This window comes from Struthio camelus, chromosome 7 (genome assembly GCF_040807025.1).
Source record: "Struthio camelus isolate bStrCam1 chromosome 7, bStrCam1.hap1, whole genome shotgun sequence".
Lineage (NCBI taxonomy): Eukaryota > Metazoa > Chordata > Aves > Struthioniformes > Struthionidae > Struthio > Struthio camelus.
Genome location: NC_090948.1, coordinates 4,815,795 through 4,840,040, shown reverse-complemented (window position 1 = coordinate 4,840,040; position 24,246 = coordinate 4,815,795). Strand labels below are relative to the sequence as shown.

The 24,246-nt window shown below is 42.9% G+C and overlaps 1 long non-coding RNA gene across 1 annotated transcript; it reads right to left on the bottom strand.

Moving 5' to 3' along the window:
- Window positions 1-499: 499 nt before the first annotated feature.
- On the bottom strand, window positions 500-22,799 carry LOC104141306 (uncharacterized). Its single transcript, XR_693514.2, has 4 exons — window positions 22,474-22,799; window positions 13,528-13,643; window positions 1,493-1,561; window positions 500-1,396 (listed from the first exon to the last, which is right to left on the bottom strand). It is a non-coding gene; the product is annotated as an uncharacterized lncRNA (long non-coding RNA).
- Window positions 22,800-24,246: the final 1,447 nt, after the last annotated feature.

Genomic DNA, 24,246 nt, shown 5'->3' with positions numbered 1-24,246 from the left:
TGCACTTTTGATCATCAGAGTTTGCATCCTAGTAGGCCTCCTGATGATCTTTCTGTAGAGTCTGATATTAAATAAATACAAACGTATTTCATTGAAAGATTTGAACTATCAGAAACGACATTGTTCTGTGTTTGACAGTGAACTGTATTTCAATGTATTCCTCTGATTAACAGAATATAAATAGACTATGTTTTCATATTAATCACACTGGGAGGCATTTCCATCCAATTATTTTTTTGTCTCTAAGACCAATGAAAGCTAGAAAGCACATACATTTTTCTAAATAACTATGGTAGTGTTTTGTGTGGATTCCATTTGGGAGCAGATGGTTAGGAAGACAAGTCTTAGCAAGAATTTAAAAAGAATTTATTGTAATAAACAGTGTATAAATAAGACATGTCTAATCTCTTGCTATATTCCTGTAGAATGTGAATTCTGTTATGATTTAAATTAAAAGAAAACAGAATACTGCAAGAGAAGCCAATACGTCTTCTTCCTCTCCTGCTACAATTGGAGGCAGAAGCTCTCCAAAATCAACTTTCGATGTCCTTCCCTATTTCCAGGTAAGTTCACAGGGCTGGGCATCAAGTGGTCTGAATCTGCTTCTACACCTGCTTCTGCCACATTGGGTAACCTAAAATAAGTCAAACTCTGAAATGTAGATTTCCTCCTAGAATAACTGAGATAATTCTCTCCTACTTCACGGAGAAGTTACAAGCTTTAACCAGGAAGGTGAGCAGATCTCAGTTTGAAGAACACTATAGAAATGCCAAAAAAAGAACAAATTCCACTCTTCAGACTGGCAAAGTTCGGTGTTGGCATCAGTATCTAAGAAATGCAGAAAGGATTTGCAAAAGCAGAGAAATGCATAAACGTCAGTAGACAATATACTTTCATAAAATGCTGACTTTTTTCAAGGATCTAAAGAGATTATTCTTTGCAGACGCTTTTTGTTCCAGGAATCATATTTAAAAAGGCTTATTCCCTAATACTGAAAAGTAAGTGGATTCTACTTACATGGTTTCATTCAGCTATATATGAACAAAGAAATAGCATGCATCAATCTTTCTCAGCTATTTTTAATCTGCAGCAATCAGGAGGGTGTGCTACCTGCACTCTGCTATAGCAGCAGAAATGCTTAGTTTTGCTAGGGATCTGGGATTTCCGTCATTAGACAAGATAATATTAGCAAAGTGTTTGAGCAGTGTTTACAGTTATACTTTTCTCCCATTCCTAGTTAGCATGAATACATCCGTGCTGCTTTGATTTTTAGTCTTTAATGAACTGGATCCTCTCTGCCACTGGGGGCTCAGCTGAAGGTTGGATCTCCGTGGTACTGACAATGCACAGACATACCAGAAGATAATCTTCCTCAGGAACTCCCGATCCAAACGTACTGGGATGAAATAAAGAAATGAAACGGTGAATTAACTTGTGGAGCTAGCAATGCTCCTTCGCTATGCCTATTGGTATCCCCTAATAAAACACTCACCCTTTGGGTCAGACGACATGAAGGTGGCTCCACTGTGGCCATCCAAATTGCAACAGCATCAGGACACTGCTGTAAAACATACATAACAAAAAAGTTTGGCTAAGCAGAAGCAAATGTCAGGCATTATGGCAAAGGCAGGCTTTGAGTGGCCGTTATATAAAGGTTGGTGCCTCATGAATATGGGCATGAAGGGGAAGGCAAAGGCACCCAAAGTGAAACAGATAAGGTAGTATAGGCTGGCACTGCTGCGGCGAACCAGGTGGTAAGGGAATGAGCAATAGCTTAATATATTCAGTTCATCTGAGAGCCAAGGGCAATTAGCTAATGTGGAGCTTCTGGGGCTGGGTTGAGTGGATTTCTCATGAAAAGAGGCAGATTATGATGATATTGAGCAGCACACCAGAAAGAAGACCCTGGGTGCAGTGAAGATGCATGAGACAGACTATTGTGCCTGGCAGGAAGCCATGAGAAAAAGAGAAGTGTAACTGAAGGACAAGAGGAAGAGGGACTAAAGGCTTTAATAGTCCAGACAGATGGAAAAAGTCAAATTTCAGCAATATTACAAACAGAGGAGCAGCTAGATTTAGATTTGGGTCAGTTTTGCGTAGAGAAGGAGTTGACCCTCGGATGGACTTTGCTAGCATGTTTATAGAAATGTGGTTAGTTATGCATGCCTTACAAAAGGGAAGCTGGAGAACAGGAATCATTTGGGAACAATTGCTTGAGGATCATCTGTCCAGGTTAATTGTAGCTGCAAGAGATTTTTATGTTATTGTGCAATGGTTTATTTAAATATCCGCCTAGGTAACTTTGACCATATGTGAAAACTGCCCAGTAGGATATTTTATCGGAAAAAAAATATTTAATACGAATCATATCTGAATTACAAATGTTATTAAAAATGACATCACAACATATGTTATTACAGCAAACCATTGGATGATATTATCCTACTCAACAATGCCAACTGGAAGGTGATTAACACAACTCACGGGCCTGGAGATTCACTACCTCAGTGCCCTGTTGCCCAGAGACTGAGCTCCGGTAGCAAGTTTTTATGCCAAGCCTGGCTGTCCCGGGAGCTGACACCATGTCTGCCAGATAACGTAATAAAGATTTCTGAACACGGACGCCTCTTTCATTTTGGTAAAGTTATAGTCGTTCCTCTTCCCAACCAGTCCAGAGAGATTTTGTTCCTGACCACACGTTTGACATCAAATATGGGAAGTTATTGGATTACAACACTGCAGCATGAAAGGTCAGCCACAGAATGGACTCCCGGCTACCGTGCTTCTGTTGCATATTCACATAAGGATGGATAATCAGATAATTCCTGTGTGTGCTGGTTTTCTACTGATTTCTATTCTACTAGATTAAAGATACCTGGCTAGGTCAGAGCAATATTCTAGTGCTCTTGAGAAAGCACTTAAATAAAGCCCTTTCTGTAAAGTACACCTAATATTTCCATGCGATTTTCCTGTGGGTCTGAATTGTTCTGCGGCTGCAGAGGATTTCTTGGAAAGCTGAAGGGGAAAGTAAATTTAATTTGACCGTGTCTTAGTTACCTGACCTTTCACATTCTGTGTGCATTGGGTCTTTCCAGTACTCTGGGCTCTGAAATAGCTTCTTTTCTCATAATTACCTTTTTTGTTTCTCAGTCTTCCTAAAATGTCTTTGATGCTTCCTGAAAGCCAGAGCTGAGGTGCACAAAAAAATCAGAAGGGATAAGACCTTCAGCTGGTGCAACTCAGCATGGCATTGATGACTTCGTCCTATCCCAGTATTAGAATTAAATGAAAAATCCTGAAAGATGAGTTGAAAAACTGCAAATATCATGATTTTCCCATGCTGTCTTTCAAATTATTGGGGGGTAGGGATAGCCTATACACTTCTTTCATCTCTCAAAGTTGTTATTATGGAAATAGATCAAAAGGGCTGATCTGTTTTTTTTTATTTTTATCCTTACGTGCGGTAATAGTTTACTATCCAGTGGTCTTCCTGTCATAGCCTGGCCTTAAAGTCCAGAGAGAGTAAAACTCATTAATTGATGACTCAACTGTGCCTTTTATCTTGTTAGTTTTCACAAGCTATTTGTTCCTTTTCAAGATAGCTTCCTCCTATGAAGCAGATTTTTTTAACCTCAAAAATTAAACTCCAGTTCCAACTATAGACAGTTTTATTTCATATGCTAAATTGTAACAATCAAAGGCAAAATCTCTGCTGAACAGGTTCAAAAACATCTGGCTCTTTTCTTGCGACTTTTCCGTCTAATTATCTCAGTACAGATTGTGATTGCTAAGTATAAAATTAAGCTGACCAACCTCAGCAGTCTCTGCGAGTTTGGGGTTTTGTTTTTCCCCCTTTGTAAGTATTTTCCCCACAGCCTTAAATCATGCTGAAATGGAAACAGTAAAAATATGTGCCCGCAGAGCAGTCCACATGTGCTGGCACTTTGAGACACCACCACAGGAATTTCTTGCTGCGTATTACAAGAACCGGTCTCTTTGTGCAGAAACCAGTGACTGTGAAGGGCTCGGGTATTTAGATGGAAAATTTGCTTTCGCGGGGAGACGCAACCTTTGAACGGAGCCAGGCTGTATAATGCAAGTATATAGGACTACCCACGTCAGTCCATTTTTAATACTTTTCAATACAAATTAAAAGGGTGTGAGGAATAAAATACACAACCGATGATGGAAAAAGGGTTAAAACATTACCTAGATAATAACGCAGGGGTGTGAACCTTCTGGCACTCCAGAAAGCTGAAGCTGAATGTTTATTCTGTCCAGGTCTGCCCCATGCAGAAAGAAAGATTTCTAACTAGGTGCAGAAGCAGTGGCCACGATGACTTAGAAAGTCTCAGGTTAACTCCTTGTTCTTGGTCTTTGAGTCTGTCACCCATGCCCAGGTTTGTCGAGCCATTCCCATGGGTTTCCCCGGATAGATGTTAGTGTCTCTGCGACTCATTCCCCATTCATAAAACAAGAGCTAGAAGCTATGGGACAAGAGACCTATTACGCGTCTCTGACACTGAGACTGCACAGTTAAAAGAACAATGGATAGAGAGTGCAAAAGAGGCAGAAACAGGTTTCGTTATTAAAGTGGGAGAAGGCTGCCACAATCTGCAGTGTCATCTGCCAATGAAACCATGTCTCCCGTCACCTTGGTTGGTGGAGTATTGCTTTGCTTTGGCTGCCTATGTTCAGGACAGATGCCTTGCCTGGCAGGGTTGACCCCAGAAAACTCAGTGAATAGATCAAAAATATATCATCCTAAGCCTACGGCCAGTGTGATACCAGGCTTTTTTTTTTTTCTTTTCTTCTCTCAATCTTCCCAAAAGGACCAGAGGTGCTGAGCGGCTGGTCCCAGGAATGGATATTCTTTCTTTTACGTGCACATAGAGTCACACACTGCTCCTGCTTCAGACAGCTCTTCTCCTTCATTTGGCTTTCTCTGTGTCAGGTAAAGTCTAACACATACACCCACACTGAGGAAGGAAGGAAAAAGAAAAAAACCACAACAATGAATCGCAGCAAACCAACCTCCAACAGCTTGGAGGAGTCTAGAGAGAAGCTGCTGTTATTGCTGTTTTTAAACAGTTTGGTGAGAAATTTAGAAGTGACCGTGAGGACCAGGCAAAAGTGAAGAATTAAAAGATGGAAGGAAACATTCTGAAGAAAGGATTGGCTTACTGCAGACAATTCAAAAAATTTGGTAGACCGAGGGTCAGTCAGTGGCAGGGTATTTAGGTGTTGTGCAAAACTTCAACAAGATATTCCAGAGATAAGAGCATTTCTTCAGTAGAGGCACATGACAGTGACACTCATTATTCTAGTCAGCAATCACTTGAAGTTTTTCTGTGCTACTTGATTTATATATCCTAAATTGTACCTTGGGAACTAGTAAATGCTTTCTGCCATGGAAATAAGAAATTCTAAAAAAAAAAAAAAAAAACCTGTGAAGTTAGTTGAAAAGGCAACTTCCTTTTTAAATGACAGATAGCACTTGGTTGTAAAGGGTGAGGGGAGTCATCCATTATTGCTATTTCTTCTATACTGACTTCTTTTTAATTATGAAAATGTACTCAGGCACTATGGCATAGATACAGGCTTACAGGAGAAAGTATTATATCTTCAATATTCTACTATCATTCACCACCAGTCTTTAAGATATTAAAGAACCTGAGTCAGAAGCACTTTACAGGAAATCTGACATAAGCATAAAGAAAGGACACAGTCCTGATGGGACCTGGAGTATTAAGGCATCATGTTGACTTCAGTTTCATATGTGATCCACTGTTGATACATAACACAGGCGTACGTACACAAACTTTTTTAATCCCATATGCAGTTTAAGGAAGTCACTGGTACAACATTATCTGACATCATCCCTACCTTTTGAGTGAATCATAGACTTTAATGTTTCTGCTAAACTCAGTATTTTTGTGGCCCTTCTGGAGCTGCTTAGGCAAGGGGGAGATCACGTCGCTACTACTCCAAGCCTCAGTACGTATAGTTCTTGGGCACTGTGCGCACAAGTGGGATTCAAAGCTCCATTACTCATCCCTCTTCCTGACGTGTTTCTGCACCTCCTCCTCCTCCCTCCATATGCATCTTTGGGTTTATACAGCCAGTCACTTTGGGCTGGAAGAGTCTTCTCCTTAGACTTGCAGCAAGGCATGATGATCACACGTATAAGATACATGGCTCTCCTTCAACCTCTGCCTGCAAACAAATGCCTGGAAAGCTAACCACAGTGCTGGTTGTGATTTTGGAAAGAGGAGATCACATACTCCCTGTGGTTTTAACATTGCCATGTTTGGCATTTTCTTTTAGACACTGTCATTACAGGAGGCCCCATGGTACTGTTTGGGCTCCAGGTTTGAGATTTTTCCTTTCAATGATCTTTCAGGCTCATCTTTAAAGACAAGTTAATTAACCACATTTTAAATCAGAGGCAGACTTCATTGGGTCTCAAATACAAAACAAGAGTGACTGCTTTGTAGACCAAGTTCTGCTTCCTCCCCTTTGGTTTGTGGCTAAGCAGGCAGTCTTACTGCTCCAGGTGGAAGTCAGGTTGGAAGGTAGCAGGCAGCATAGAGGTAAGCAAGAAAAAGTCTAGCACAAAGATCATTACTGCCTTTTTGGTTTTTTTTTTTTTTAAACCTTTGAATACTCTCCACTCTGCCAGTACATACAGGAAGTGTATGTTTGTGCCAACTTGCCCACCTATGGGTTTCCATCAATCTGTAGACACATTCAGTGGCTAGGAAGTCAGAAAAGACATCCAGCATACCCTAGGTCAGCAGCCTGCTGAAGTTTTTGAACTTCTCCAAGAGGCTGAGCCCTGAGATATCAGTTCCCAGGAGATTTCTGGCAGGTGAAGTTTTGCCCCAGGAAGAAGCAAAACAGGAGTTACCAGGAACCACTGTGGTGACAACAAGAGTATCAACTCCAATGCAAATCTGCACTTACCCAACTTGGACCATCTTTGTGGACATTTACTTGTGCATTTCACTAAATAAAAAAATGCATCAATTATTTTTCCTGTTAAAGGATGAGTTGCGCAGGGAACACTGAAAAGAGCTGCTATAAGAGCTGCTAAAAGTGATACCTGCTAAATATAGGTGAAGTTGCTAAATATAGGTGAAGAACCTGAACCTGAGAAAAAACTTCTTCACTGTGAGGGTGACAGAGCATTGGAACAGGTTGCCCAGAGAGGTGGTGGAGTCTCCTTCCCTGGAGATATTCAAAAGCCGTCTGGATGTGATCCTGGGCAATATGCTCTAGGTGACCCTGCTTGAGCAGGGAGGTTGGACTAGATGATCTCCAGAGGTCCCTTCCAACCTCAACCGTTCTGTGATTCTGTGAAGTTACATTTGGCTGCCAGTAGGCCACAATGAAGTGCCAGATCCCCCCAAAGGCCCATGCCTTGCAGAGGACCATTTCTTGGTGCAAGGCACTGTGAATTACACAGCTGTTAGATCATTTGTCAGGAGTGACTTGTGCAACAGGCCAGTCTTCTTTCATCACATTCTGACTTTCTGTGTTGTTCAGCAACACGTTGCTGGTGCTGTAGCCCCTCATACCTTAGATGCTGAGCTCTGCTCACAGACACAACTCCCTTGCTCACTCAGGGTGACTGAAAGGAGCAGAGAGGTGAGCAAACCACACCTGCAGAGGAGGAGGAAGAGGATGCTGCAGGGATACACAAGTCCTAGCACACCAGTGCTCTGAATGGAGCAGCAATTCAGCAGAGCAGCCCATCTCCAGCCAAGCCTCACCTTGTCCCAAGAGCTGCTACTTCATAGCAAGAGAGAAACTCCCAGGGAAGTCTTAGCCTTCAGGACCCTGCATGGGCTGCGCATCTGCCCTCCCATGCTGCTTGCTGCACGCCAAGCACTGCAGCCATTAGTACCCTGCTGCACATGCTTACACAGCCAAGCTGGGAGCAGGCTTAAGAGTAACAGGCAGGAGATATATGGGGTTTCAAAACTCTTCAGTGTCAATCCCAAATAATGTTTAATGAGATTCCCGCTGTGAAACAATTTCTGAAGACAGGTGTCTTAAGTTACTAAGGGCAGCTCACTGTTTGGGTATAGGCCTATAACAGAAGCCCTGCGTCAACAGAAGAAACCACTTCACTACTCACCATATAGAAATACAAATACTGACTTACCCCATGAGCAAGCACTTGAAATCCTATGCAAATTGGTTAAGATCCTCTTACCAATTGCTCCTTTCTGTAGCTCTCCATCTCTTAATTTCACCTAGTCACAGCATTAATTTCAGAAAGTCATCATTGCCACATCATATCTGCTTAGTAAAAAAGGAGTAATATGCTCTCATTGATGATCTGCTACCACTGCTCTTCATTTTCCACAAATAGCATAATTCCAGCTAGTTGAGAAGGGTAGCATGGGTATAAGAGAGCACCAGTGTACCAGAAAAGCTGCTTTCTGGAAGGAAGAATATAAAGTAAGCTCAGCAGAGTGGCTCATGTCTTGCAGCTGAAGCCAGTGGCTTAACCAGCTCAGCTGCTCAGGCTTATGAAGAGAGCCAGGAGAATAAAGGCCCAGAAGGATATGGTAATTTTCTATGATAATCATCTGGGGTTAACCAGAAGAATTAGCTGAGTAGAAGGGTAGAACAAGATCAAATGGATATATATAGGTCAGGAATACATTTAGGTGTGAAATTAGAAGGTTCCTAATCACTGCACTGAATTTCTGAAATCCTCCATCAAACACAGTGATGAGAGAAGAAACCTACACTGTTTTGAGATGGATATTTTCAGCTGTATGGGTGGGATTTGGTGACAGAGCAGAAGGAATCCTGAAATCAGAAATTAAAGGTTGCAATCTGAGAGTTTGAGTGGGGTTCCCACAGAAAGGGTGAAAGGAGATTTGCAGGAATTTTGATTGCACCCTGTTTATACTATTAACTACTCCTGTGCTTCAGACCTACTGGTTGCTTGAGAGACTGGGAGGGCTTTTTGACTAGGAGGGTTTTTGCTTGCCTTCTTCCAGATCTGCAGAGACTAGTTGTAGTTGGGGCTGGGCTGTTGGCAGAGGTGCGACGATGCCCTCGCTTGTTTTCACAGGTCTTTTTGGACTCAGTTAGTGCAGACTGCTCCGGCGTTCAGAGCTATCCCAGTTGTTGGGTGTGAGACCAGGAGGGATCCTCCCTGCAGCTTGGCCTGGCAGGGCTGCTCGGGAGAGAGCTCCACGCTGGGCATCGAACAGGATGCTCTACTACTGCAGGGAGCCAAGGACATCGCTATTGCCTTGTCCTCTTCCTCTGGTATGTCTGCCTTTTGGGGCTTTTAGTCTTTCTGTACTGATCATAATGGTTTTTTTAATAGGGCCTTAAAATCCTCTTAGAAAGTACAATTTCCATCTCCTCTACATTCCTCAATAAATGAAGTTATTTGCAGATAACCAGCAACTGAAAGACAAATGTTTTAATTATATCAATTTTATGATGCATTTTATTTAAGAGTTTTTCATTTTCACCTGGCATCCAGGAAGTTTACTACTATATTGATCTTGGAAGAAATAAGCAGCACTTGCAGGACCTCAGAATTTTAATTATCTGGTGCTCTGTAGTCAAGACTGTCCCAAGACAGAACCATTCCAGGGTGAAAACTCACAAATAAAGAGAAGAAACATAGTCTCATAGAATCAAAAACAATACTCCTTTCGACATCTTTTTTTTTTTTTTGAGCTATTAATCTCTGCAGAGCTATACTGCAGTGGTAATAAGTTTCAGGAAAAGAGGGCTTGGCAAATCTGAAATGAATTCCAGGCCTCAGAAGGTTGCAGGATCATTTGCTTACAAAAAATAACTTTTAAAAAGCTTCTTAGAATTTGCTTTTTAAAAAGCCACAGACAAGTCCGGCCTGCCCTCATTGAGGTTAGACTCTGCACTATTTATAGAATTTCCATAAGACTTTGCATGGGTTGCTAAAAGTTCATTGCAGGGAGTATCTGCTCTTTTCTGTTTCCAACCCTCTCAACGATCCCAAGTTATTAATCTTTAGAAAAGTACAGGCTTTCACTTATTTTTTACAGTTTATCCTTTTCAAGCCTGACACAGATGAAACCACAATGTAAATTACAAACTGTATATATAAAGCTCACAGATTAGCTAGACTAAACTGATATCACTAAAAATTCTATTTTTATAAGAAAATATAGTTAGAAATTTGATTACTTGCTAGGATCTTAAGTTGTCTGCAGTTTGTTTAATATGCAACAAAATCAAATCAATTTGTACCTTGCTGTGAGGAAAAAAGTCAATGCATTTGAACATGAGACAGAAGAGCACCAGCATTACAAGATCAACATCTAGGAGCAGAAGCTTAGCATTAGATATCCTGCTGCTGAGAATCTTATTTTCAAAAAACTCATCATGGAAGGAATTGACCTTGAGGTGTACCAAAGGAATAAGGAAAATATGAAAATTGATTAAAGTTTTCTCATCTTTGACGTTCATATACTGTGTTCATATGATTAATAATTCTGCATTCTCCTGCTCTAATCTGTATTTACTCCATTCACATTCCAGGACTTGTGGCTGTACTCTGACTGCCAATTTCAATCTGTTAATGCAGCTCATAGAACTATTTCATTGCTTTTGTTTCTGGGCCAAATGAAGGCCAGCAACTTGAACCCTTTAGGATTTTATACAGGGCATCCTAGAGGACTACAGAGATATGCATTGTGTTGTAAAAGATAGGTTAGCTGTCATTTTCACCTCTAATAAGATGATTTGTGCTTTCAAAGTACATTTTCGTTTTCACAACAGAGGCTCTTTTTGGCTCTTGAGTATTGAATGCAACATGCCAGAAACTCTGTGTTTTCATAATACCTGTAAAAAGCCATACATTTTTAAGACTTTTCAGCAACCAAGTGTGAAAAGTTGAAGGAATCTCTTAACATATTGATTGCTTTGAGCACTGCTTTAAATTAGCTTTCAGCTCCTCTCCATATGGTTTTCCATTAAATTTAAATAAATTAAGGTTCAATTATCTGGAAGAGATGCACAGAGTCCTTCTCGAGCTGCAGGATGAATTATCACCCAAGCTTCTCTGTCGGAAACTCATCAGGACGCCCGCCTTGGGGTATCATGTACTCCGCTGCCACCTACAACTTTCTCTCCTAGACAAGATTTCAGCCCAGGTGTCAAGCACACTTTCAGAAATAGCCCTGTGATTGGAAATGGCTTTCCTGCTGCTCTACTATGTGAGTCAGGACTATTAAAAAAAAAAAAAAAAAAAAAAAATTCATCAACTGCAGAGGCCCCACATTGACACATAGAATGGTTGTCAGTCTGCTGAGACACAGCAGACATAAACAGGAGGAAATGCCACAGATGGTGTTTATATATATGTGTGTATGCATGTATATAAAATATATATTTCCTATATATCCTTGCCGTGAGCCTTTCAGCTCCCCATCCGTAGCACTGAGCCACCGCACAGAGTCACAAGCTTGAAAGTTGATGAAACGTAGCCACAGGCTTGGGTGGTTGCACAAAGCAGGATGAGCAAATACTTCAGGCAGATGTCCTGAGACATCCGTTGGAAGTACCAGCAGCTAGTAGAGCCAGCACCATCTAACACCCTCCTATGCATTTTCCGCCCAAACCAGGCAGGCAGAAGCTTGCTCACCCATGAAGCCACTTGATCTATCGAAGAAAGACAGAAACGCTGTTCAAGAGCTGTCATTCTCATCCTTTTTTCTTTCTTCCTCATGCATAAGAGCAGAAAACATATCCGCCTTACAGCTTTTGTCAGTAGTGCAGACGAGCGCTGGAGGCAAACCTCCTCATTACAGTCCCTGTCGCTAAAACGTTGTTCTCCTCAGAAAATATTCAGCCGTGAAAAACATTATTGGAAGTTAGGATTAAGAGTAACTGGATGTGAGCGTGACCTATGAGAGAAATATCTGTGACATACGCTACTTCATTTTTTAAAAATCACGGTTTATCAAGCTGTTGTATGAACATATAGTGAAGCTTTTCAGGACACGCAGAGGTGCTGACTGGCCCGTCCTAGCAGTTACTGAGTCGGCATGAGATCCTTACAGTCTCTGATGCCCCATCTATACGGCTTAGGGAGAAGAGATTTGTCTTTGCAACTATAACTACCTTGGAAATTGATTTCTTTAAGTGAGAATGAAGAGAGATGCTGGAAAGATAGCCAAAGTAGGCATACGCAGAGCGTACGTTCATGTTTACGTCTGAATTTTCCCCCCGTGTCCCCTATTTTAGCACTTAATGTATCGCCACCTCCTTGAGGCTCAGCTCCAGCCTGGTGGCTCCTGTTACTGAACGAGCCATTCAGCCATACCACAGACTAAGCGGTTTTATTATGTGAAAATACATTAAATGACCAAATTATTTGTTTTTAAACAACTCCCTGTGCAGTCACACATCTGACAAGAATCCTTGGTGCCTTGCAATTTACTCCACGCTTGTGGCAGCTCAGAAGGAGCCCTTAGCAGACTAGGATCAATGAACAAAACACTCCTTTTAGTGAGCCTTGGCGAATTCACTCCAAAACAAATCGTGAGGGCTATTGTCTATTGTGTGAGGACTCAGTATTTTTTAAGAGAGAAATTATTCACAGTAATGGCCCTATCCAGCTGATAGTCTCCATTTTTAGAATTCCCAGAGTATGCATTTATTTAAAGAGATAAGACAATTAGAGAGGTTTTCAACTGGCTTTTATAGGCCTATTAAATTTCCCCATAGTGTTGTAAAAATTAATAAAACTAACTGCTGCTGTTGTATTAAAAAATAAACACAGCTAGCATTAAGGGCTGCTTTTTCAACTTTTTTTGCTGCCGTTGTTTCTACACCGACAGGTACAAATGGTTTCTGTTCCCACAAATGAGTCTCACAAGCAGGAGCACAGCTGGAGCCCAGATGCACGTGAACAACAGCAGGGACGATGGCCATGGCGTGCGTGTGGAGGAGGAACCGAAGCCACAGGAAGTGACCAAAAGGTCCTTAGCATTTTCCCTGGGAACAGGAAAGATGTGGACCCCTAAAACTGTTGTGGAAATTGTGCCTGCTGGTACCTTCGCTGGAGACCCAGCACATGCAGATGTGCGTGACAGCCTCCTGCTTGAGGCAGTTCCCCATTCCGGGAAGAAATTGCCCTTTTCCTGGGCGAGTAGCTCAGGAACTACTGAGCTCCATGCAGAGCTTGCTAGTCTATCAAGAACTCTTGCATTTTGCCTTCTCTCACAGCCCCCAAAATCTCTCATCTAAAAAGCTACCTTTCGAGGCCACTGGGGAAGAGATTTCACAGTTTTGGGACCCATCTATTGCCTCCACCCTACTGTTTTTAAAACAGCAGTGCTATAACAGGCATACGCTTATCCGTCAGTCAATAAGCCACAAGTGACTGACGCTCAGCTTGGCTAGCATGCAGTGTTGCCTGTGTCCGTCGTAGCTACTCCGATATGAAGTTGTGAGGGTAATTCATCTAGCTGTGATCCATGAGGTCTGAACGCCGAGGCTCACCTGGCTTCCCTCCTGTTCCCAGGTATTTGTATTCACTGCTTCTCCTGCGCCAAGTAACTTCATTTAAATTGGGTGGATGGCTGTGCAGAGATGGATCTCAGTCTTCCTGCGTGCTCCTGAAAATGAAATTTTCCATTTCTGTAAATACAGTGCTGAAAGTCTAATTCCGTCTTACAAAAGCAGCTCAGAAGTAGAAGCTGCCTAAATCATGCATTGCAAATTCTCTGTTACATTAGCGGGGAAAAAAACCCTTTTCACGTTACTGCACTCACGCTGCTTTAATCAATAGTTATCAATCATTTCATTTCCCTTGATAAGCACTTCTTCCCCTCAACCTAGCTGCTTTCTACTACTGAGATGTTTGCAACCTGTACTTGGAACAAAACTTATTCCCTCTACTATAATTTTCATGTTAACCTTTCCTCAATGGTCTAGAAATAATAGATTGCTAAAATTACTTTAATAGATTGGAAATTTAAACCTCTTAGAGATAACCACCCAGATGATGTTACAATTCAATGACAAGGCAAAGAATAACAAATCTTAAAGGTTACTGAACTAAGACTTACTTTTTAAGACCGCTGAAACAAGGATGTTGTTATGGCTCTGCAATTAAGCAGCATTCCCTAGCGTTACGGTTCCACACGCTGTTCAAAAAGCTGCCTGCCTGAAATTGCCTTTTTAATGGTAACTCTGATTGATAGTTCATTATCAAGGGCATTAATTATCAACGGAGAAAACAAATATTTTCCGTATTCACCCTTGGCCTTCTCATATCTTCTGTGGCAAGGAGAAGCATTTTGGTCCTTTCTTGGCAACCTTCTGGGCGCTGGAGGTATTCAGGATTTTCATCAGAAATCTTCAGGCAGATTATGAATCTTCAGCACTTGGAGCTGTGAGTGTAAACCACTGCAGCCTATTAAACAATTCTTGCAACTTTTGCAAGCATGGGTGAAACACTGGAAGTAATGGGGCTTTCCTTGCCTGTAGAACCCAAAGTATCGTTTCTTAGGGGGTATTTTCTAGATAATTACTGAGTTTAGCTCCTAACATCTCATATGGCCAGATCTCAGTCCCTGTCCTCTATGTTCGGGTCCTAGTAAGCTGCATATTTTGTCAAGTTCAATTGATATAGTAAAAAACATTATCACATGGTCTCAACTAAATTTTTACAGTAGTTGATGTAACTGAGTACATAATTTGTTATAAAGAGGTGACAAATTCAGGCATTTCCCTTTAAATGTCCAGCAAGCTTGTGAATCCGGAGAGCGAGAGGACTTTTCTGCCCATAGTCGGAGAAGTGATTTGTCTCTGAAACGGTATCCGCTGTCAGCAGGGGCTGCACACCCCACCGTTTGTGCCTTGGTATGAACTCAGGGACCCTTCAACCACTGCTGCTTCACAGATATGTTTGCAAACATTAGAAAAACAACAATCAGCATGCTGCAAAATTTTTTTTCTTGAAAATGAGAAGTGATGTCAGCCTCCCTGTATTCCCACAGATGTGAAAAAGCGCTGTTAAATTAGATGCTGGGCAACTCTTGGCCCGGACTCTGCTCTGAATCACTTGCAACGAGCTGCTGTGCGCTTGCAATAGCAGAGCGGCTCGCGCCGGTCCCCAGGGTCGCTAGCAAACCTGTGCTCACCGGCTGCTCAGCTGCACCAGGAGCCGACGAGCGAACCCCAGCAACCTGCAGTTTTATATATGAAAACTGAATGGAAATGCAGCTCAAGAAAGGCAGTTGGGGAAGAAATTTCAACCACGTGTTTCACGCCATGGTTTGACACAGATTTTTGCACACCCACGCTGCAGACACGTGTCAGTAATAAACTGCTTTGGACCACCTGGGCCATCCCTCGCTCTATTCCCCAGGACGTACTGGCTGCCCAAAAAGATCCAGTTCTGCATAAGCCCAAGTTGTTAGATTTCAATGTTTAATTCTGAAATACCGAAAAGCTTTTTAGGTCATTTTTATACCTTTTATAGGTTTTTTTTTTTCCCAAGCATTGTGCAGAGGGACTCATGGTAAACAGAGCAAATGGCTTTAGAATATAAGGTGACAGAAAGTAGTCTCTAATACCGTTTTTAGGCCTCTACATTTGCTACAAGGCATTTTGAAAACGGGGTGCACAGATCTGTGCCGTGTTCCCGAAGAGGAATCAAGAACGAGGCTGGTTGTTGGGTGCAGATCTGATTACTGGCCCCTCTAAGAACAGGCTCAAGTCGGGTTCCTTGCACTGGTCTGCTCCAAATGTCTGATTTCCAACGCGTTCCTTGTGGTGCAAAGCACCTTCCAAAAATGCTTGGTGATTTCAGTACTTGGGCTGACCCAGCGCGGTGCTAAAACATTCCCTCCACACGGTCATTTGCACTGGTGCAACCAATAGCTACAAAGGCCCAGCAGCAACCTCCTGTGCTTAGCATCTCTGTGTTTATCCGTTTGTTTTTATCCTGCTTTTCTCAGATGCTAGCTGGGAGATGCTTTATTGTGCTGACTTGTGTTTTCATTATTTATCACCCTGGGAATCCTGGAAAATATCACGTCATTCAGTCTAGGTACTCCTCCCATGTAAATGCTTTAGTATAGATATCCTCAGGGTTTTTTTTTTCTATTTCCGTGTGATATTTTTTGACAAGTTACTTATTTCCAGGATTTCTGGAAATAGGTAGTTTTCAAACTTTCCAACTCAGGAAAATAGAGTATTTTATTGCTCTAAGGAGAATGAGGAAAGAAGCATACTTTATTTTAACCGTATGCATGCATACATCGTGGCCAGGCGGTCAGGCAGCCCCTGCCACACTAGCCCGTCTTGCACGCCGAGGAAGAGCTGCCAACATTTCTGCACGATGAGAATCCTTCCCCCGCTGCAAATCCTAAAATCCCAGATCTCTGACTACACAGCAGCGGTATCTAATGACACCTGCCTGACAAACCCAACATAGCGGCTCCCTCCTGCCCAGCAGCTTTACAAACGCGTCTGCAGCTTGCGGTAATGGAAGGCTGTCAGTCATAGCCGCCTCACTTGTTCCGCTCGCATCGAATGCTTGACTTTATCATAAATAACAGAAAGTTAATTATTTCTCCTGTGTGCTCTACTCCAAAAATGCCCCAGAAATGTCACTGCTACTAAACTGATTGCCTGGGCATGCCTGCAGTCCTCATAACATTTATTTGAGCCTTGTCCTTGGTGTGCAGGATTTACTAGCGAGGCAAGTAGGCTCTCCAGGAAGTTAATTCTAGTCCAAGCAGGCAAAAAAAAATGTCCTGGGGCAGGATCCACCCACACTCGGAGCTGATCTGGAAGCATCATTCTCACGGGGTCTTGGCGTGTGATGCAAACCCCGGTGCAATAGCTCCAGGATAGCAGGCAGCAAGGCTAAGCAAACACTGGCAAAATTTCTCTTGCTGCTTCCAGTACGTCTTCCTCAGGCTATCACCTGCAAAGGAGTCCTGCAGTACCGTGGGCGAATACTGCCCAAGGCCAAATTGCCACGGCGCTGTTTTTCCAGAAGCGTGCATTTCTCATTGAGAAAAGAGCTGCATCTGGCCACTTTACACCGGAGAAGGCTGGCAAGAATGGAGCTATTGACCTTGCTTCCCTAAATATGTTGTTTCTGTGAGTTAAATGAAATATGTGAACCACATTTGAAATATTTTTCCACTACTCCTGTAGCGTGTAAAAATCTGGGCCTCGTACATCAGTGAACATTAAATCACCATATCCTCATTTATACGTAGTCCCCAAGGGGCTGACGGAGCCGAGTGGCTACGTGTATGTATATGAGGATCTAATTTTATTCTGTGCATTATCTCATAGCTACCAGACTGAAATAAAAGAGAGGGGTGGAAGAATAATGAATTTTGCAGTTGTTTGATGGGTTGAATGAGCATGTTCTGTCCCAAACTTCATATGGACTTCAACCATTTGTAAACATTTCACAGAATCAGAGAATGGCTGAGGTTCGAAGGGACCTCTGGAGACCATCGAGTCCATCTAGTCTCTATTTCTCTTGTTTACTTTCAGTAACAATGCAGGCTTGTTTTTCAATGGAAATCTTTCAGAACGAAAAATAACAATCATTTTTGTTAAAATATTAACACTTTTCTGACGTTTTTGAAACTGGCTGAGTTTTGTTTCCAAACAAGCAATTAGGTAAATTTGACTTAAAATTATCAAGCCCGCATTTTTCATCAGAAATATTTTTGCATGGCTCACATTCATCCTTGTTCACCTAGCCCAAGTTATAACAGCAAGAAATTTGGCTCCGGGAATTCAAAATCTTCTAAGGATCACATTTATTACTCTAATTTCACTCCTCTTTTTATGTAACTCACCTGGCTAACTGTCAAATCAACATGCGCTAAAATCAGAGCGGTGGCCAGAAGGGCAGTGGCGGTGACTTTGGGGGGGAAATGCCACGGGGACACGCCGTGCAGCAGACACAACAAGTCTCACCGGACCCAAAAGCCAGTGCAAAGTGGGAGCAGCCACGGGGTCAGCAGCACGTCCCGGAGCCTTAGTCCTATGAGTGCATTGCATTGGGTTTGGTTTCAGGGGTGTTTGGGCTATGCCCCAAAACAGCCCCAAAGCCCGGCACAGGGGGCTCTCCCACACACCACAAAGCCTGATATCACCCAGGAAGGGACCCTACATAACACGATTTTCTTGCAGTTCTGCACTAAATATCAGGCATATTCCTGGTCAGGAAACCTTGTACCAGCATGAAACAGCACAAAAGGCATGGAAATCCCCAGTTTTTGGCTGATGTCTGGACTTCATCATAGATTCAGATGGTTTCCTCTGTTTCTCCCATTGTATTGGGTGCATCGATTTTTTCCAAGTTTTATATTGCAGAGCTACAGATTTTCTGCTGACATTTAATTCTGTCAGTGTCTTTTAGCTGGAATTAGTGCCTCATAACACAGCGAGTGAGAAACTGATACTCAGCGATGAAAGTATCAGAGCACCTTCATTGACCCAATCCCTAAAGCTTTTGGCGCCTTGGTTCAAGGGGCTCCGGCGCTGTTTGGGGTCTTTGTTATTACCAGGGAAAGAGTGTGCGATTACATAACTAAATGGCTCTTGTAATTCGTTTGTAAAAGGGGCAGGGTCTGGGTTGCGACTGCAGCTTTATCACTGGTATTTCCGTGCTTAATATGATAACTTCACAAATCAGGCTCCTAGCTGTGATTTATGTTTTCGGGACTGCCTTAAGCAGTAAGGTTTGGACGGCTCCCAGTGCCTGCGCCGGTGAGGAGTCGCTGATGTAGGTGCTTCTTCCTCGGCCTGAAAGGGAGCCTACACTGATTTAAAGATGGAAGGTTAATTTTGTCATACCTTCCACTTTCCAGTAGTGTTTTTTTCGAATAGTCTTATTTTTCAAATTAGATGGAGAGCCCTGCTGTGCAGACAAAGCTGGTTCGGTTAAGACATGCTGGATGCATTTCTGTTCTGACTGATTTTAATACCTTTAATTTATCAGTTGCGGATTTATATCTAAGTCACACTGTAGCTTTCCTATGATTTAGAGGAAATTTAAATGTTGAAAAGTTGCCGTATGCTGTCTGTAAAAAGAACAGGTTTTAGGTCCTACTTTGAATATTTCTTTTTCAGGTGTACGTTTAAAAGTTAGCGTGATTTTGCAAGACTACTGGCACGAGTCTCTACTGCTAGGGTTTCATTACAGTCATTTTGCAGCTGAACATTATTTGTCTGCATTTGGGGCGGTTTTTATAAAAAAGGGGAGAGCAAAATCCCTCTGTCCGCTCTGAACGCACAAGCCTGCGAGGCGCTGGCTTGGCTGGCGCCCTGCGACTCGGTGCCTCCCTTTCCGGCTTGCTTTGCTCGCTGGCAGCCGGAGGGTGGGCGCGAACGTCGTGCAAACCCAGGGCAGAAGCCGTGCGAGGTCCTTTGGCGAGTCATTCCGACCTCCTGCCTTTCTTTTCCAGCATCCCAGCAAAGCAGGGAAGGGCTGGCTGCAAGCCATGGGGATGCCGGCCGGCTGCTGGAGGTCCACGCGGGTGGCTGCTGCCGCAGGAAGCGGGAGCCAGTAATCCCAGTTACAATGGCAGGATTGTAACTACAAATCTCTGTAAGACTTCAGTTACACGGAAAGGAGGTCCCTTCAGTGAAGACTGGCCCTAAGGAAAGCAGAGATGACAAGTCATTTTGCCTATGTAGCGATACAACGCTGTTTGCTTTAAACAGATGTGTACAGCTGATATTGGAGCAACGCTTAAAAATTAACCCACCTTGGGACTTCAGGCTTTAGCTTGTGCCTCGTGGCACAGGAAACTCAACCGCAGGCTGTTTTTATCGGATTGGTTGCTGCTGCAGTTGCTCCTTATCTTGAAATCTGCCCTCCCGGCGTGGCGGTAAGTCAGAGCCCGCTGCGATCGCTTCGCGAGGCTGCAGCACCACTTCTCCAAGCACGATTCCACTTCAGAGAGGTCTCAAGTGCTGAAGGGACCCAGATGCTTGCAGTCTCTGGCTGGACATGTTACAGAAGTGTTTCATTTGAAATTAAAAGACAAAACAAAAACAATGTTCTATGTGTTAAGAGCAGCAATAAGAAAGCTTGAAAAAGATACTTGCCTTTGGGATCTGTGCAGGAGTTTCAGCCCAGCTGAACGCCTTGCATCTACATTGCTGAGCAGGGACTTCACGGATGCATCTCCATCAGCTTCCAAGTGCACTGCTGGTCCTGCATGTACCTTTCAAGACTTCAGAGTACTGCTGATTTCAAACATAGGAATATTTGATTCATGAATACCCTTAATAGTATCCTCATGGGAAAGCAGGTAGCATTTCTGGTGCCCCTGGGCAGCAGCAGGACAGCTTTCTGTTGCAGCGCGCAAGAGGAGGCCAGCAGTAGGAGAGGACCTCGGAAATTGCAGCAGTTTCACAAACCAGAGACTGCTCCAGAGCTCTACTCAGTCAGGCAGGAGCCCACATAATCCATGCATTTTTCCTCATTTTCACTGCAAAACAGGGATTTCTACTCCATATCAAGTGTGTTTCTTATGCACAACTACTGTTGTCACCTCTCCATGTATCCCACCTTCCTCCGCACCAAAGTTCAGCCCGCTATACAGCTATGCCATTAATGTACAGAAACAGATTTATAGCAGTTCACAGTGGCTTAAGCATACTCCCTTGCTCTGTTTTTATTGGATTAAAGGATTTTCTCCATCTGTTCTTCTGTTCTTCTTATATACAGACTTTTAGTAACTCTCTCACCACTCCGAATGAGGTTCTGGATCCCTTTGAAAGAGCAGCTCTCGCGCGCTCGTTCCCATCAGCCGCTTTTATGCTAGACACTCCTCTCTGCCCTCTTTAATAATTCCCCCTGCAGTGCGTCACGTCTAGCCCTAGCTGGTCTTGGGCAACCTCAGCTCGTGCTTTTCCTCACCTCAGGTCTCTTTGCTCATTGCTAAGCCCAGGGGTCTGACTTTTTGCTCTAAGTTGCTCTCTTTTTAAGTCTCTTTCAATCCCCCAGCTTGTTCTGCAAACCAAGTTTAAGGTCTGACCGTTATGCACATTCACATACTCTTCAAAGCAACTCTGATTTGGTGTATTTAGTATTATACTTTTGAATTTGCCTCCTAATACCGCATTCCCTTGTCTGAACCCAAATCTCTCTTGTAAAGGTCGATTTTAAAGGCTGCAGCTCTCTTCTGAAGGCTGACTATTTTGCTGGCTTATTTTGTTGAAGCCTAATAGATTTTCATCCCTTCCAAATGAGATTATTTAACCCAGTCCCAGTCTACTTGGGATATAGTAATCCCAGATAAGAAAACAATAAAAGGAAAAAGAAATACACTGTGAGATCTGTGTGCGAATAACATAAATCCAAAGCAAATCCACCTTCTTAGCCTTCCCCATTGCCTTTGGTATATCTTTACGTGCACACAGACAACTTGAGGTTCATCTTGTTACTGATATGTGTGACTGCTTCTCTGGGCAGCTTCGCACAGAAGTGGCACTTTTCCCTGGTGTAACTCAAAGCACACCGCAAGGCAGCAGACCCATATTTTACAACTGAAGAAAGTGAGATGCTAAGAGCTCCCGAGAGCTCTTAGGGCAGAAGAGCTCTGAATCAAAGGCAGAAGTGGAAACGAAACCCTGCTCTCCTGTTCCCAACTCGCTATCCCGGACTTATTGACCATAGTGGCAATGAGCCCACCAACAGGCTGCCTTTTTTCTGGACTCAAATACTCCCTGAACTAACTAACTCAGCAAAGACTACCTAGACTAGGAGATGGAAAATCTCGTTTATGGCAAAAATGAGAGGTTTCCAAGGGGTCAGTGCCAAGGAGAGAGCATCTCATGTAAGGTACATCAGGTGACATTGCCCTCAGCTAAGCTTACTCTTCAAACTCTACTCAGAAACGCTCCAGGAACCAGGTGTCAGAGGAATCAGGAAATTCTGTGACTCTATGCCCACTGGGAGCTGGAGACACAAAATCCCATGGGTTTTTTTGTGCTTTATAGTCCTTCCCCAGCTCATCCTGCAGACAGGCCAAGGACACCTTCTGAGTCTAAGTTTAGAGGCTAGTCTAGCAGGAGCAGATCAGGGGAGTGCCACTAAAATTCATGGAAGTAATGCGGATTCACGGACCTCCAGTTTGATGTCAGAAAAGCCTGTTGACGTTTCAGAGCAAGGATGTGGGCCAAATTAGGAAAGAAGTTCCTGGCACACAGGAGGGGGCCAGGGCAGTTCCTCTCCAGGCCTCGCTCTCAGCTAACACAAAACCACGCTGCGGCATACCCCAGCTCTCCAGCCTCTCCCCACGACAGCACCTCCGTTCTTGGATGCCACCCTGCAGTCTTAAACCTTCCCAAATCCTATGGGGTATCAGAATATGCCTCACCCGCGCACATGCTGGCTTAGAAGGAAAATCTTCTAGAATCAATTGCGGTGGTCCCGTGCGCTGTGCGTACCTGGATGCTGCATTGGTGAAGGTTGTGGTTTTGTCTCCAAGCTTTCCAGAGGCAGGAGGCTGTGAGCTGTGCTCGCCGCCAGCTGCAGTGCACAGCGCAACCCCACGCTCCTGAGTTAATCGGTAATACTTGAACTTTCCCACCAGAGACTTCAAAGACCTTCCCCTTTACATGCGTTAGCTATTCTTCTGCAGAAGTAATTAGCTGACTACAAATTGAATTAAAAAATTAAGTTGCTTTCAGGTTATGCATAGAGAGAAACAAAACTGAGAAATGGCAAGTTACTTGAGGGAATATATCAAATACAAAGCGTTTTCCCATCTTCTCAGCCCTCTAATATCACTGGGAACAGGGAGCTTGCATTCTTAATTGGCTATAACTTTTTCTTCTTGGAGAAAATGGGGTATTTAATGCAACGCTTATTTTTTCTGAGTCTTCTTTGGGACATAGAAATGAATGTTAATGTATGCAAGCCCATTACTGAGAATGGTAATGAAGAAGTCGTGGCCAACGGTTAAGCTTAAATTAAGCACGCTTCAGAAAACAAACACAACTCTCTCAGAATTCCTATTCAACATTTTTAACGGAATAAGAGTCCTAATAAAATGTTTTCCCTGAGAAGTAATAAATTCTGAAAACATGATTGCATTTACTTAGACCTTTTGTAATGAAAAACTTTTTCTCAGACAGGAAAACTGCTCTTTACAAGAAAACTTGGTAAATACAATTATGCAACTGTTTTCTAGAGACTTATGCAAACATGTGGTGTTGTGAATGCTCAGTAGGCCAGTGCACGAGTGTAGCGGCCCCAGCCCCACATACACATGTGCGTTAAACTCAGAGACAGAGAGAGAACTACAGATATGTTTCCAATGGTTGGCCAATATTTTCTCTATTTCATTTCTATAATGAAAGCTCTTGCAAGTCTTTGGTATAGAAAAGGAGTTGATTTGTTTTTCCACTGGAAACCACTTTGTTCATGACATAAATCATCTTCTGAATGAAACATAACAAATTTCCAATTTGTGACTTCTTGAGAATTGCTATTTCTATATTTTTTATTTATTTGGGGGAGGAAATAAATTGATTCAGATTTATGAGTTAATCTGGAAAAAATGCATCGAATATCAATACAATTGATTTTTTAAGAGGATGCTGACCACCTAAATGCTCTTATTGTCTCCTGATTCATATCCAATAAGTAATTCACATGGACCCCTGAGCCAATGGGATTTATTTTAATGATCCATGTTGGAATCACACTTTGACTCCATTATGGCTAACTTTAAGTGAGTTTTCACTGCTTGACTCTTGCCACAGGAGCTTCCATTTTCCCAGACTGTTGCCACATGCGCTGTGCTTGGAAGTGCAAAACTCACCTTTACAAAGACAGACATTACACAATATTTATATCATTTATGCCTTGAGGTCACTTGAGCACAGCCCTCCCTGAGATGCTCACTCAGCTCGTGCTGGTTCTTGTAACAGGCTCCCTGAACCACAGTGAATTTTGCTCCGGGTAATGAAAACCTTTATGTGGTTTTGGTGACACTTCACCTGGAAGCAGACAGGTAGTGATAACTCTCTAATTGCTTCATAGCGCCAGGTTCATTGGTATGCTCCAGCCTGTGATGCAAAGCAGCATAAACCTAGCGTCTCTGCGCTAACCCAAGTTTATGGCTGCTTTGCGTTACTGGACCAGTGCAAAGCCTCTGGAGAGCACCAGTGACTTTGACCCCAAGCTACGGAAGAAATCCTGGTTATTTAGCTGCC